Consider the following 12,829-nt stretch of genomic DNA (forward strand, 5'->3'; position numbering starts at 1 on the left):
AACTGCTGAGGATTTTTCACTCAAGTGCTGAACTATATGGGGTACTTCGCGCTTTTTGCACATAAGGCAATCAGACACCAAATGTTTACCCTTTTTTTCAACGTTATGGGAATTCTAAATGTACCCAGGCTTGGTGGAGTCCCCTGGGGGTAACCAGGAAAATAGCCCAAATATAGCTACATTTTGGGGGGTGGGGAGTGAGAAAAATAGGAATCCAGTCCTCTGCAAAAAAGTGTTTGTTTTGTGTCTGTTTTTTTCCTACAAATGGCATCAGTAAAGGTTTGCTAAAAGCACCATCTTCCCAGTTTTCAGAAGCAAGCAGAACTGGGTCAAAAAACGTTTTTTTTTTTGTTGTTTTCTTTTTTTACCACAGTTTTGACATTTTTTTGAATAGTTAGCCCATTTTTCCAAATTATTGTGCATTCAACCTACTTCTGTTTGTGGTGGAAACAGGTGTGAAACCCACGGGTGATCCCAGAAAGCTGTTGCTTTCTGAAAAGTAGACAACATTCTGAATTAAGTAGGCAGTCATTTGTGTAGATCCCTCAAGGATTTTCCAAATAAACTGTTTAAATAAAAAATATTGAAAATCAGTAGGAGAAAACGGCCATTTGTGAAAAGGTTTTCTCCTGATACATCTTGCCAAGATGGCTTATTTACAAAAGTGAATAATGTGGGATTGGGACAAATTGTAAGTAGCCTCTCTTTAAACGTAGAAGAAATTGTAAAGTTGCACCTAAGCCCTATTATTGTCAGGCTGGATAAACTAGAATCACTACTGCTTCAGCCCGATGAACGTCCTACTACCAGGACCTCACAGATTTAGTACCGGGTGGACAGATTCGTCCGTCAGTGGCTGAGGTGAAGGATAGCAATAGCCACTTACACAATAGGGGGTTGCCATCTAATAATAGTATCCAAAGGGCACACAAAGTGTCACAGCAGTTAGGGAGTGATAGTATGCAGAACCCAGGTAGTATAGGCTCGCAAGGAACGACTGTTCTTCCTGGAGTTGGCATGACCCAAAAAATTTCCCGAGACTCAGCCTCGCGCGATCTACCTGGGGTAGTGCCTGAGGAAACACGACTAATTAATGGGAATGAGCCCAGTGGCCCGTAACTTCCTAAATCCAATAGCCTTGTGAGAACAAGACCTGAAGTTCTGCACCTGCCTCCTGAGTCAGCCCCGCTTGTGACTGTCCTCGTAGGAGTTCCTTCCTTACAGGAGAACTCCAAAGAGACAACAATGGACTTAAAACACAAGGTAGTACACTGACTGGACAAATCACAATCACATGGTCGATCCTTTCCCCCCCATATTATCATGGCCAGAAGAGTTGGTTGGGTAGGGAAAGCCACAAGGAAAGACAGGAGGTAAATGTAACTCACCATGCATACGTAAGAGCCATGTTACAGGGGCAGATGAGAATTGAGTCGTCCTCGGGAATACGGGCTCTTCCTCTTTCCTTCTTCTATCCAGAAAGCCCACTACACCCTAGGTTTGAGGGAAGTAGATCTATTCGGCCCCAAGGGAGGACTTCGCAAGCACAAGAAGTGGGCACTACTAGGAACTAATTGATTCCCCTCACAAATAGATTTGCACCATTAAGGGATTTGGATAGTGTGATTGACAGCCAACCCCTTCTGAGATAGTGCATTGTATAAGTCCCATCCTAAAAGCACAATCGATTAGTTTGTACCCACTTCCCTGTGAAAAAGTGATAGATCCTCTGGTCTGTACCTTTATGACATGGAACATTGCAGGTCTGAAGGCAAAAAAAGATGATGAACAATGGCTAGCAGTAATAAAGGCGGGTCACATCATTGAACTTCAGGAAACCTGGGACTCGTCTGACTCTTCTGTAATGGATGGTTTTGCATCCTTTTTCAAACCTGCGTCCCCATCTACTGTAGGAAGAACAAAAGGCGGCTTGCTTACCCTAATTTCGTAAAAATTATCGTGCACCATTAAGGGTCTGCCTAGCCCCTCTCCAAATCTATTAGCAGTTAAATTAATATTTCCAGGCAGTGTTACTTTGGTGATTGTAAACTTTTACAATTCATTATGTAGGGGCCATGAGAGTGAACACCTAACTGCTCTTGAAAGCTTTATAGAGGATCTTGCACAGGAGAGAGATGCTCCATACGAAATAGTAATAATGGGGGATTTTAATATACATCGTTGTAAATTAAAATGTCTGTCAGACGGACAGTTTTATGAAGATTTACCACATATGGCTTATTTTGAACACTCTTGTCAAGGTGCCCGGCTAGAAAGTTTATTAGCAAGCATTAATCTATACTGTTTAGAGTCTGGGCAGAGGTGATACCATCTTTCTTTGGGAGAGGATGCAGTTCTACTATAGATTATGTTGTAATATCATCCCCTCTATACCAATATATGCGGGAAGTTAGGGCGGTCCGAACCGGCTTTAGTGACCATAATCCCATTATTGCAGAGTCCAAAGGTCTTATGGTCTTTCAGGGTGGGGAGTTAAAAACCTTCGCTGATGGGGATTTTCGACCCTCGGATCAGGATCGGAAAGTAAGATGAGAGAAAATTGTCCCCGAATTCTTTTTAGCAGAGTTGTATACGGAGGGCAGAGAGAACATTGAGCACTGCCTTAATGAACATAGTGAGCCTACAGAAGTACTAGAGGCCTATGATAAACTAACTAAGCCAATTGGTAAAATGTTAACCAGTAAAAAGACCATGACAGGCACTAAGGAGGTTAAGTGGTTTAATGCCCACAAAGCTTATAGTTGCATTAAAAAGCTTACACAGAGATCCCGACCTGATTAAAACCCAAAGGAAAGCATATGATTCAGCCTTAAAATTAAGGAAGACTGCTTTAAGGGATCAGGCATGGGAGGACCTTACACAGGCGAGCGCACAAGCTGATAGTGCAATATTCTAGAGGGTAGTAAATGGCTCCTTTTTTAAAGATAATAACACTATAAGAATAGAGTGTGTAATTCCAGCCTACCGGTGGGTTAGTCACTTTGGACAGATTTATGCAGAGGTTGTCACTGAACAAACTGGTCCTCCATGGGTACTGAGTGCCTTACCACTCGCTTTAAGGTTTGAGGTAGAAGAAGTCCAGAAAGCAATTGAGGGTATGTCTGCACGAAAAGACCCTGGTCCCGATGGAATACCTGTGGACCTCTATAAGTCAGACTCGGGTACATGGGCGAAAATTTTAACTGGGGTGTTCAATGCTGCTATAAGGATAGGCCAACCCCACTCATGGTCAACGGCGGTGATTTTGCCAATCTAAAAAAAAGGTGCTAGGGACGACCCGGCTGTTATCGTCCAATTTCTTTGTTGGACTCTGCAGCGAAAATAATGGGCAAAGTAATCTTAGATCGCCTAAGCACCTGGTTGGAAGAAAAGGATGTATTGTCAGAATTACAATTTGGTTTTCGTAAGGTCAAGAGGTACAGTGGAACAATGTGTGAACCTACTCATGATTACTAGTAAATATACCCTAGCGAAAAAAGGACGTATGTTTTTGGCTTTTATGGATTTGACGTCTGCTTTTGACCGGGTAAACAGGTCTAAGTTATGGCAACTGTTGCTGGAAATAGGGATGGATAAGAATTTAGTATGTTTCCTGTACTGGTCCCATCTAAATGTGTCCGCCTCTGTAAGGTATAACGAGAATGGCTCCCTAACCAATGCCTGGAAGGTAAAAAGAGGAGTGAGGCAGGGGTGCATTCTTGCACCAGTATTATTTACACTATATATAAATAAGTTGGGGGCAGTGCTATCTAACTCATGTTTAGACACCCCTAGAGTAGGTTCCAAATCAATTCTAGCACTTTTATATGCAGATGATGCAGTTTTACTTGCCAGGACCCCGATCGCTTTGAACTCTTTAGTTAATTCTTTTATTGATTTTATGGTAGCTCTTGACCTTGCAGTCAATTTGACTAAATCTCACATAATGTCACTTGGTAATTTAAAACAAGGGAAAAAATTCCTTCCATGTAAAGGAGGAGTGCTAACCAATGTTCCAACATATCCATATTTGGGTGTGTTATTCAATGAAAACGGCACTTGGGTAGCACAGCGTGCGCTAAAGAAAAACACTTTGGAAAGAGCAGCTGGAGCCTCACTGGATTTTGCTAGAAGATTAGGGAGTAAACCCATACAACCAATCCTGAAAACTTACAATGAGAATTGTGTCACTATCACAGTGTACGGTATTGTGGTATGGGGTTACAAGGATTGTAATGAACTCCAAGGAGTTGAAAATAAACATCTACTTAAACTCTTAGTTGCTCCTTCTAGCACTCCAGCTTTTATGGTACATGAGGAATTAAGGCAGGGCTACATAACTGATAATATTGCTGTAGCACCCCTGATATGGTGGCTAAACATTTGGTCTAGAGATAAGCCAAACTATTTTGGAGCACTGCATGATGTTAGACAGAGCTGCAGATATTCCCTGGCTAAAATATGTCTCCCAGCAGCTTTCAGCTCTCGGGCAACCGGAGCTATTTAATCGATCAAGAAAGCTGCATTCTGAAGCTGTAAAAATTATAAAAACACAATTTCTAACGAGGAGACAATTGGATAGGGAAGCAAATGAACTGAAGAAACCTACATGTAGATATTTTATGATTATAAGTCCTGGAATTTTAACTCCACCTTTCTGGTCTTTTGTTAATAATCTGCATCATCGTTTTCTTTTATTGAGATTTAGATTTAATTGTATCCACTGGATCCTAACTGTACCTCAGGGTTTTTCAAAGCTAGGTACCCTGCAACCATGGGCATGTGTTAATTTTTCTGACCAAGACCTGTTGCACTTTATGTTTTTTTGTGATTTTTATTCGAGTCAAATACATCCTACCACTTTTAAGAGATTGCTATTTTGCACAAGTAAGACCAGCATTGATCTATTTACAAATGCTTTCTTCCCCACTTGTATGTTATGGACTGGCACACTTTTTATCAGGGGCAATCCGTAAAAGAAATAATCGGGTGTGCTAACAATAATGATTTGGGCTGTTCGAATATATGTCTCTTTTAATGTGAATCTATTTTAATTGAGTTTTTAATTTCATCTGTGGTGTAGTTTTAACCCAAAATATAAATGTGTTCGTTTTGGTAAAATACTTTTATGGTAAAATACTTTTATGGCCAGAACGTGGCCGAATAACATTTTTATTGACTTGACTTGATATACCATTATGTCAGCTAGACCCTTCTGGTTGTGAGGATATATGGGAGTTATAGGTTGTCCAAGAACCCAACGTCCACAGAGCCAATAACTGCACCTTAAAATGGTTTTTGATTGTGTAACTAGTATAAAGTAATCCATATGGTAAAATATAAAAAGTGAAAAATGGGTATGAAAGAAACCTATGTATTCTGAAATTTATACCAGATACTGAGTTTAGGAGCAATGGTTATTTTTTAGGCATGGGCGGAACTCGCAGAGTTTCACTCCGTTGAATTTCGCAGTGTTACCAATAAACTCCACGAGATTGTGTGGAATTCTGTGAATGGGTGGAAATAGGCACATTGCACTGCTTACACTGTGATTTAGCGCTGGGACCTTGTTCCGCACTGACAAATCAGCGTGAACGGCACAACGCGGCATGCCAGAGGGCGCAGGTTCTCGAGTTGATTTTGATGCCGCTCCTGTAGATTTTCTACTTGAGCGAAAGCTTGCTGATCACGAATGGTTGTGACTGCCTGCGATGGCCCATGATGAAAAATCTCATAGTTTACCCTCCTAGTGACTGAAAATTGCACTGATGGGAGCTCTCACTTGCACTCGCCAACTTACTGTTTTCGAACAGCACGCAAGAAAAATCTCTGCCATTCGACAGTTGGTGGAATTTTGTCAGCTCTCCTGTTAGAATTGTAAGGCAAAGTGGAATATATTGCCCACCCCTATTATTTTTACCTCTCTGAATTTGTGGGTACCCATGCTAGCATGTGATTCGGGGAGGGGCCTTTTTCAAAATGTTGTCTTTCTTACGCACTGGCTCACATTTGGAAGGCACAAATTCAGAGACATCCAATTGGTAATAAGAAATGTTCTACTATACTGTGTTTCCTTCCGCATGTCTCCTGATAATACCGGTTCCTCACTAGTGTGGGTAGACCTAGTTCCCAAAACGGGGAAAGTGCCTACAACACAACGTAGACACATCATATGTTTCCACTGAAAACTGACCCCTTTTTTTCAGCAATGTGGGACCTATGAATTTTGGGTCTCCAAAAACCACAGGGAGCAACAGAAGTCCTACCTCCCAACCCTGTGGGAGGACTGGTTTGATTTGTGCCTGTTGGTAGTACTAGACCTAGCCAAACAAGTGGGGTAGCAGTTTTATTGAGATAAGTGGGGAAACAGTAGGTGGTAGGAATTTTATGGATCCCTGTGATTTCCGGAAGTTTATGTCACAGAAATGCACAGAAAATGTGCAATTATAGTCAAAGTTTGAGGTTTGCAGGGTATTATGGGTAAGAAAATGGTATTGGATCAATGGGAGGCACATCACCCTGGACCTCCCCAGGTATATAATGTTCAGAAATGTCTGGGTTTGGTAGGTTCTACTGGGTGGCCTCCATGCACTGGAGAAAACACCAGTGCTACCCCTTCTGCAATTTCCCCACGTTGCGTTTTGGGGTCTTTTGTAACACGGGCGCAAGGCCCAACCACACATATGGGATAGCGTTTCTATTGGGACAAGTGGGGTAATGCTGGGTAGCAGGAATTTTGTGGATCCCTGTGGTTTCTGTAAATTCACATAACAGAAATGGAAGGAAAAAGTGTGAATTTAGGCCCAGTTTGAGGCTTGCAGGACATTGTGGGTCAGAAAATGTTATAGGAGTCACAAGAGGCACAATATACTAGATTGATCCATCTGTCTATTTTTCAGAAATGTTTTAGTTTGGTAGGTTTCATCAGGTCGCAGCTGACCCGAGCCTGACTAATGCAGCCATTCAGCTTAGAAGTAGGATGACGTTGGAACATCCAAAAGGATCAACATTTACCCTCTTGCTATAGGAATGGGGGTGATTTAGTCCCCCAGGGGAGCAGTAAGACTGTTGAGGTTATAGGGGTGGGGTCTGATGTCAGAGTGGATGTGACCCCACCCTAAGTTTTTATAAAAAATACTCCTAGTATACAGTGGGCTTTTTAAATGCAGTGCAAATTTGGGCTAACCCCTTCTCTGCCCCGTCCAGGGGCAGAAAGTGGGGTTTGCCTGCTTGTGGTGCAGATATGGAATAATGACAGGGTGGGCCTCCCAAACCCCTTTGCTCTACCCATATGTAAAATCCCTGGTGTTCAGTTGGAGTTGTACCTCCTTGGGTGGCAGATTTGGGGCGACCTTCCCAAACAGAACAGACCACTTAGCTACCACCAGGGAGGCAGAAAGGCTCTATTGCCCATTTTGGGGTAGGAGTATTGACTTGCTGCCAGAGTAGGTCGCCCTAATTTGATGTGATGCCATGCTGAAATCTTTGATGTCTAGTGACCTTTCTATCCACCTGGGGAAGATTTTGGATAAACACCTTCAGTCCACACCCACAGGAGCAGACACACTGATGCACCCAGTGCACCTGGGTGCAGAAGTTTCTCTGTCCCCCCAGGTGTGGATTGAGGATGTTTACCTCAAATCTGCCCCATGGTAATAGAAAGGCCACTAGACACCAGGGGGAAAAGTAGGCCCCCCAAAAAATGGGGACGTGGAGGGCTTACCCATGCGTCACGCACAACTGTTTTTCTGACCCCTGGGGACAGATTCTGGGTAAATACCCTCCTGACTCCTGTTTTTGTTATGGCATATAATATTTTCCCTGGTGTCTAGTGGGATTTCTGCCCCTGGCTGGGGCGATGGCGGGGCAAGGTTGGAAATAAAGGCCTATCTATCCCCAGGGTGCAGAAAGACTGTTCAAGTGGTTTTGGGGGTGGTGACTCGGCCAATGTTCGGGCAGGCTGTCCATCCCTTGAATCAATAAAAAAGATCCCTGGGTTTAGTGGGCTTTCAGCCCCCCAGGAGCATATTGGCGGTAAAAACCTCCTATCTGCACCACAGGGGCAGAAAGACTGCTGCAGTTATTTAGGCGATTGTCAGTCCGATGCCCGGTGGTTAGACCCAATCCCTTTTGTTATAAAAAGGGCACCCTAGCGTCTAGTGGGCATTCTACCCCCAGGGGCAGATTTGAGGTAAAAACCTCCCATCTGTACCCAGGTGGGGCAGGGGGAGCAGAAAGACTGTTGCAGGTATTTAGATGTTAGGGGCTCAGCCTGTTGCTTGGTGTGCTGCCCCCAGCCCTTTTTGTTATTAAGAAAGACTCCCCAGTTTTTAGTTGGCTCTCTGCCTCCTCCGGGGCACATTGAAGGTAAAAACCTCCTATGTGCGCCCCAGGGGGTGAGAGAAAAAGTTTGGGCTATTTAGGGGATGGGGGCTCAGCCAGATGCCTGGTGGGAGCCCCCAACCCAATTTAAAAAAAAAAAAAAAAAAGACTCCCTGGCATCCAGTCGACTTTCTGCCCTCTCTGGGGGCAGATTGGTAAAAACCTCCTATCTCCCCACGGGGGGTGGGGGGGGCAGAATAGCGTTTCTGTCTGTCTTGCCCATTCCAAAGCCATGGGGGTGCCCCCCTTCAAAACTACTCCCTGGTGTCTAGTGTCTAATGGGTAGATGCCTGATTGGGGATCACCCTCCTGTGACAACCCCCAAATCGAGATCCACTAGAGAAGGGTATCGTTGGAAAGGCGAGAGTCTCCCCTTTCCAACAATACATCACCCAGGCAGATCGGTGTTTGGGGCTGAGATACCATTCAGTGAATGGGAAATGAGCCGAATGGCTCATTTCACTTACACCTTGACTGGAGATGACGTCAGCAGACTGATTGCCATTTCAGGGAAGAAAAAAAAAGGCTGAACTGCTGGTGAAGCTCTACCCCGGGGGCCGACCTCAAAAACTAAAAAATGAAGCCCTCTGGTAGGAGCACCAGAGTGTCCTTCCCAGACTCCCCCCCCCCCCCCCCCAGCATCCGCCAATGGCCGTCAGACGTACTTGGGAGGGAGTGTGGGCATCGGCCATTGGCTGACACTTGCACATAAAAGGTTAAAAAGGTAAACGGGAATCCAAGTACCCCAAATTCTCCTGGTCTCACCCCAACCCAGCCCTTCAAGTGAACACGCTGAATCAGACTTCCTTTCCAAATAAAGATTCATGGATGGGAAGACGTTGTAAAAGCAGATAAGAAAAAAAAATGGCCTGACATCAGTTTATCATTTTCCATAACTATCATACACACTGTGAAACTACCATGATGATACGCAGAGGATAAGCATGTGCAGGGCGGTCAGCTTCAGTGCTTTAAGGTCGCAGGTATCTAAAGGGTGCAGGGCTGAAGAATCATAACAGAGCCATTTATAAAAAGGTGTGGCCTCTGTAACAAAGGTGGGCCCAGTACGTGTGACCTAGAATTGTGCCAGCGTGTCTCATGAGGACAGGCTGTGTTTATATATATATATATATATATATATATATATATATATATATATATATATATATATATATATATATACCATTCACATATTAAGAAAACTGCACACACCTCTATGACTCCCCGTATCATTAGGATGTCCACCTGTTTTCATAGCGAAGAGTGAGTGAACAAATGCTGAAAGCAATGCTCATTTTTGGATACTGAGGCTTGAGCGTCATTATTCCATATTCACTTTGAATTTATGTCACAATTTTGTTTTCTTGTTGTTCTGTGACACACCGATACAGGTGAACTGATTCACAGGTTTAGTGCTGTGATGGGCCGTGGGTAGCCATCATAAGAGTTTGCTGAAATGTCAGCAAGTTTTTTGATCAGTGGATTTGTCTGTTGCTCAAGTCCATTGTAGAATTTCTTGTTGAGTTTGCAGAGATGGTTACCCAGCATCGCAATGCCTAAATCTCTATGGAAGTCTGATGTTCTTGTGAAGCAAAGAGCACCTGCTGCTATCCAATGCACCTTTTTCTGTAGAGTTTGTGCTGAGATTTCTGAAAATTCTCCTGGCAACTGCTCCAAACCGGTGAAGCATATTTCATTGTGGGTCAAATATTTGCATTGCTTGTGCACACCTTGCTCCTCATAAGCATTGACTTGGTCCTTAGAAGCTGTTACAAAGCAGCCAATTTGGTTGATGCTTTCTGATGGCTTTTCTCAATGTGGCTTCTCTAGCTAAGTTTGGAGTCTAGTGTCACCCCTGGGTAGGAGCTGCTGTTTTCCCACTTTATCTCCCTTCCATTGAAGAGGATCTGAGGATGGTCTTTGATCATCTTTCTGGTGAATAATGTTGCTATGGTTTTACTTGTGTGGAGATTTATCTGCTATTCGCTTTACCATCCAGAGATTCTGCTGCCGGATATTTCAAGGTTTTTAGCCACTTCCTTTTCGCTGAAAGACTGAGAAATGATGGCAACATCACCAGTGTATTGTGCAAGGTCTGTTTTCTTTAAGTCCAAGGGAATATCGTTTTTAAACAGATTGAAGAGAAATGGTCCAAGAATTAATCCTTGAGGCACTCCAGCAAGAATAAGGCATACTGTTGAACAGTCCTCTCGCACCATAGCATGAAAGGTGCGTTCTGCCAAGTAGCTAGTCAGCAGGTTTGCCAGGTAGCCTGAAAACCTGAGCTTAATGAACTTATAGAACAGTACGTTCAGTAGAGTGAGCTGGCACATTTAAATACCTGGAAGCAAGGGCATAACACAGGCTCATGCAGCCCCTAAGGCGCAGATCAGGCCCAACCCTGCAAGGGTACCCAACCCCTTATGGCGGCCCCCATTCAGCCCATGGCAAATGAATATTTGTAAGATATGAAAGATTCAGGGGCCCCTCATCACATTCTGCAGGTGAGCCCCTATAGTTTTTTTTAACACCACCTACTGCAAACAGTTAAGTCTGTCAGTTTATCCCATGTTTAACCTACAGGCCAATCTGCTGTTTTCACGTCAATGAATATAAAAAAAAACTACAATACATTTTCATTCATTTAACTGGAAGCAGTCGATTAGACCTTTGGCAATATACTCCAGGCAAAAATCATTGCTCCCTCTTTCATACAATATCCCTTACTGTATGGCATGAAGGTTGGGGTTTGTGATTAAGGTTTGTAATGTGAACGCCCTGCATTCCAACTATAGCTCTGTGGTACTGCTGACTGCTAAGGCTAAGCGTGCAGTAGCCCTGCTAGCTTTTCCAGATTTATCTGGCCTAATTGATAAAAGCCCCATCACTTCTCGTTTCCTAAATGTTTGCATTATTGATATAAAATGTGCACCTTTTATTTGTCTCTAACCAAGTACACACAGTTAAAAATGTCTTTATTTGAACCATATCTCCAGATGTTCTTGCTGAAGTCACACTTATGATATACCAAAAGAGTACAATTAGTGAGTCAGTTAATGCACCAGCTAAACAGAATGGTATGCAACCTGTAGGTTACAGCTTCACGTTCTAGTATAATTAAATGGCTTAATAAAATGTGGAATAATAACATGAATTAGGGCTTTGAGATCACATGGCTTGATTGATATCTTGGCAATATGGATACTCCGCTGCCCTGATGAAGCGAGTCCTGATCCCCAAGCGGTGCCCCACAATGTCTTGGTAACGTAGCTGGCATCAGAGTGTACTCCTACTTCCAAACTGCAACAACTGAGCTTCAGGTGAAAATCCAGAAGTTTTGGGCTCTTCACGTATCTCTTTATATATTCCTGCTTCAACAACATCTTGCATTTTTCAGTGAGTTTCTGTCACGTATTGGAGAGAAAAGTGTATATAAACTGTTCAATTTTGCATGTATTTTAGCATGATCTACTCCAACTGGCCTTTTGAGCAAGAACTCTGGTTGGTTGAAATGACAATTGTGTCTTTATGATTTGCTGTGCCATCGGATATTTTAGGCATTAAACGCATGTTAGGTTTTTGGTTTCGCAATGCGTTGTAGTTTGCATTGGCAGCAGAAAACCATTTCTGCAAGCAGTAGGAAGGAGAGTATTGGACCAGACTTTACATGGTGACCCCAAGTGCCAGAAGCAAGGGAGAAGTTCCTTGAAAAGGACTGGGGTGGAGCATGACCCAGCACTTGACCCGAAGAACTAGTAAACAAGCATGCGAATGACTGAACCAAACTTTAGGTAAAGTCTAACTGCAGTCACCATATATTCATGAAGACTTATTATTACCTCACTTTTTCCTAGCTGTGCCTTACTGTCGTCATCACAGAAAATACCTGCCCTCTCTTTTCCTTTCTCCCTCTTGCTACAGGTTCAGTTGCTTCGTTGCATGGACTGTATTGTTTTATGGTTGTAAATGTGTTATTGAGAAGGGGGTGTGCACAAATGTCAGCCTGGTTAGAGACGAGAGGGAGAAGGGAAAACAAGTTGGATGGGCAGGTAGGATTGGGAGCAGTCTAAGGAGAAACAGAAAAGGGTATGAGAATGGATCTATCACTTAGAGCTAGCGGACTCTCAAAATAGTGCAGTAACCAGGACGATAGGCAGATGCACAAGGACCCGCAGCACAGATCCTTGAAGGAGGAACGTGTGAGAGTAAGGGGCTCTCTGATCCAGCCACACAACCCCTTCACTAGCCCCTCTGGGTGTTGACTGAAGGTTTGTCAAATGCAAGGTGATCGGTGAGTGCGCATTGCAACCTCCACAAGATAATTTAGAAGAAACTTAACTAAGGGAGACCTATCCTGTTTTTCCTTCAACTTTCCTAACCTACCTCCATGGGATTAGTCTCGGGCACAAGGCCGGCAGACCCCTTCCTGGTTACCCAAGTAAACAAT

This window comes from Triturus cristatus, chromosome 2_2, assembly GCF_964204655.1.
Source record: "Triturus cristatus chromosome 2_2, aTriCri1.1, whole genome shotgun sequence".
Taxonomy (NCBI): domain Eukaryota; kingdom Metazoa; phylum Chordata; class Amphibia; order Caudata; family Salamandridae; genus Triturus; species Triturus cristatus.